The 3,720-nt window shown below is 38.0% G+C and overlaps 1 pseudogene; it reads left to right on the top strand.

The window, feature by feature from the left end:
• LOC101312629 overlaps nucleotides 1–3,720 on the top strand; it is a 232,025-nt pseudogene that overhangs the window by 124,713 nt on the left and 103,592 nt on the right.

Raw genomic sequence — 3,720 nt, 5'->3', positions numbered from 1 at the left:
GAGAGAGAGAGAGTGAATCTTATCGAGAGGAAGAGAGAAGGAAGGGTGTGACATGTCACGTAATTTTGTTGAAAACTAAGCATTTTGGTAATTTTCCACTTGAAATCTAGGTCATCTCTGTTCCTATCTGCTACTGGGCTTGGGCTTATGTCCTTATTTGTTTAAATCTTTTAAAATGTGGGTTTTCTGTTTTTTGCAATTGTTTGGGGTAGTGAGATATCATTTTCTCATCATAAGCAAACCACCAGACTTACGTAAATCAAAACTTTAAATGCAACCAGGCACATAATATTGCAAGGGAACATAAACGTGTTTAACCAATTGACAAACAATATGAAAGAGACATCAATTTATTATTAAGTTACAAAAGTTTGAACTTAAATTGTCTAAAATCAAGTACATACAATTAGAAACAAAAATCCCAAAAATCAAAATATGAGCTTCTTCAATGTTTATTCTAATATGAGTTCAAATTCATTCAAACAAGTCGAATAGCGACATGTCATCATCACTTCCTTCCTCTGGTTCTTCTTCCTTCTTCTTCTCCTCAACCATCGGAGCAGCAACACTTGCAGTAGTAGCAGGATCAGTCATAGCTGCCAGAGCTTCAGCCGAACCAACAGGATTCATAATAAGGTCCCCAATAACATCCTTCTTCTCAGCAAGCTTGGCAAAGAGTCTTGGCCACAAGGAATCTACTTTCACGTTTGCAGATTTCAAAAAGGTAGCAATCTTCTCTCCTGTGATTGGGATGCCATCGTCGTGAAGAATCATGATGGCATAGGAGCAAGCAACTTCAGCAATCGACATTGTATTGCAGATCGAGTTTGGATATCGACTTAGATTGTTGTGTGGGATTCGTTCTTTCTGAAGAGGTATATTTATCGGGATATGTAAAGTATGAATCCCAAGTGTATCGGGTATCCTAAATGTATTAGGAATCCTAATCAGATACGTCCAAGGGTATATCATCGAATTTGATGCCTTTAATGATTAATCCTTGTGACTTCATCACACACCCACACAATTGGGGGATTGGGAATTGTTTTGGCAAGTTCAATATATTTCTTACAGCACAAGGATTAAGGGTCCAATTAATATGGAATGCAATCCTAATCTAACCAGGAAATATAATCAAAATTTGATTCCTTTTTCTATTTGATTTAGGAATCCAATGAGAAACTTATTCCTTAGTCTTCTAGAGTATACCTGACCAGGATCCGTGAAACCTTATTAGTCAGGCTAGAGAACATTCAACTATGAAACCCTTATGAAAAGTAACCTTTAATCATTATCGAAGAGGAGGCGGCTGGCTTCTTTCGCGTAAGGTAGAGAGAGAGAGAGAGAGCTTCTTTGCTCTGCAGGTCAGCAAGGCGAGCCCAGATGGAGGGTTCTCCCGCTTCTTTTTATTTGTATTTATTTTTTCTAGGGAAAATGTCCTAATGCCTAAATATTTGAAAACTAAACCCCATTCCAATTAAAGTCTTATCTCATAGCCCATTCCAATGATTGTTACCAAAATGACAATACTACCCATCATTAATTCGTAACTGCCCCCTCCCTCTAAACCCCAACCGTTGTCGCGCTCTCTCTCCAAGACACCATAACTGCTATCGCTCTCTCTCTCTCTCTCTCTCTCTCTCTCTCTCACACAAGCCCAGATTCACCAAAATCAAGCTTCGAATCGTCGAGCTTTCGTCAGAACAGTCGCTCGTTCTCGCCGGACCGAATTGCTTTCGTCGGGACAGTCGCTCGTTCTCGCCGGACCGAATTCAAAGGCAAGAACTACCAAGACGAACAGGTAAACAAATCTCCAATTCCGAATTACATTTCATTATTATGCTTGTAATTCGACTATTTAGGACACGAATGATGATTTTGAAGCTTGATTTAGAGATTTAAGAGAAGAAAGTGAAAGCGAAAGCGAAAACCTAGAGTTTTTTTTTCAGAATTGGAAAATGTTAGAGATTCAGATTAATGTTCTTTTGTGTATGATGTTCTTTTGTTGTTCAATTTTGTGTATAGTGTTAAAATGCAGAAAAGGGGATTGTTGTGTTGATTACCGACCCCCAAAAATCAATTACTGGGGGGTAGTAATCAGTTAAGTATGACAAAACCACATTGATATAAGCCCCTTTGATATATTTTTGAATTGTAATTGTTGATTTGAAACTGTTGTGTTGATTATTGAGCACAAATAAATACTTACTGGGGGTCAGTAACCAGTTACTAAGGGTCAGTAACTGGTTACTAGGGGTCAGTAATCAACTTATTAGGGGTCTGTAATATTGGTGAGTGCTTAGTAACTAACAATTTAACATCTATATATGCAGAATGGGGAAACAAGTTGTTAGTTCCTCCTCTGAGGAAGATGCTGAACGGAGTAGTGGTGAGATTTGGGGAGGAAGCAACCTGAAAAAACCTTGAAGGAGAAGCTTGAAAAACTTACAAAAGCAAATGAAGAGCTCCTGGAAAAGAATGCACAACTGTTGACTAAGGTGAAAGCTGCTGACATCCACATAGAGCAGCTACAGAAGGAAAACAAGGAGCTTCGAGAGTCTTTAAAAAAAGCGAAAGCCAAAAAGACCAAGAAGAAAAATATTCCCTTGAAGATGCAAATGGTAGTAGCAGCTCCAAATGAACACCTTGAGAAGAATGAACCAAATACAGTTGACGCACATTCTCGAGCTCGTCAGACTTCAACACCTGAAGATGTAAGATCCATAGTAATTAAATAACTGACACATAGTAATTCCATTTTTTTGTTTTCATATGTGCAGTCAAGTGGAGCAACACCTGCAATACCAATCCAAACGATTGTGATGGGATATGGTGCAGAACAAGAAGATTCGACTATGTGTCAAGAAATAATTCAGACAGTGGTCATGGACATAGTGAAGCAGCAGCAACAACAAGAAAAGGTGAAGGAAAATGAAAGTCTGAAGACATATAAGAAGAAGGCGCAGGTCTACATTGAACAGACTGAAGAAGAAATCAATTCTTCCATGGATGATTTTGTTGCTGTTGTTGAGAAAGAAGAAGCACGAGCAAAGAAGAAAGTTGTTCAGCCTCTTTCGATGGAGAGAAATGTGAAGGTTAACAAAAGGGATGCAACAAAAAAGCAACAAGAAGAATGGGAGTATGGCACACCTGAAGACCTTAAGCCAAAGAAGAACCAACCAGCCAGAAGGAACATATCCAAAAATCACAACATAGTTATTGACAAAGTCAAATGCACAACGCAGACATGGACGACTCTAGAAAAGGTCGTGGCAATGCATTATAAGTATATATGTTGTTTTTACTTCTTCCCTTCTTTATAAAGATTTGAGTATCTTATTTCTTATTTCAATTGTTTTGGATTGAACAGCTATGTATATTGGCAAGATCCTTCTTTAATAGTTCAGATCACAAAGGAGGACTTGAAGGCAATAATTGAGGAAGGAGAGCTTACAACTGATGTGACACCCAATAATCAAAACTGGGTGCAATTATTTTTGGCAAAAAAGTCTCTGTCCTTAAATTTCATGTGTGATTTTCTGAAAATATATAATTGAATGCAGGTTCTCAAGATTTATATTCAAATGTTAAAGGAAAAAGCAAAGAGGTCAGGCATCTGAGTGGGATTCCTTGATGTGGAAGCAGCTGTAAGTAAAACTACCACACCTTTGTAATTCCCTTCATTTATCGAGTTAATGCTAACAAAACTTTCTTTTTGTC

The sequence above is a fragment of the Fragaria vesca genome, linkage group LG4, assembly GCF_000184155.1.
Source record: "Fragaria vesca subsp. vesca linkage group LG4, FraVesHawaii_1.0, whole genome shotgun sequence".
NCBI classification, from domain to species: Eukaryota; Viridiplantae; Streptophyta; class Magnoliopsida; order Rosales; family Rosaceae; genus Fragaria; species Fragaria vesca.
This window is presented reverse-complemented; position numbering and strand designations above follow the sequence as displayed.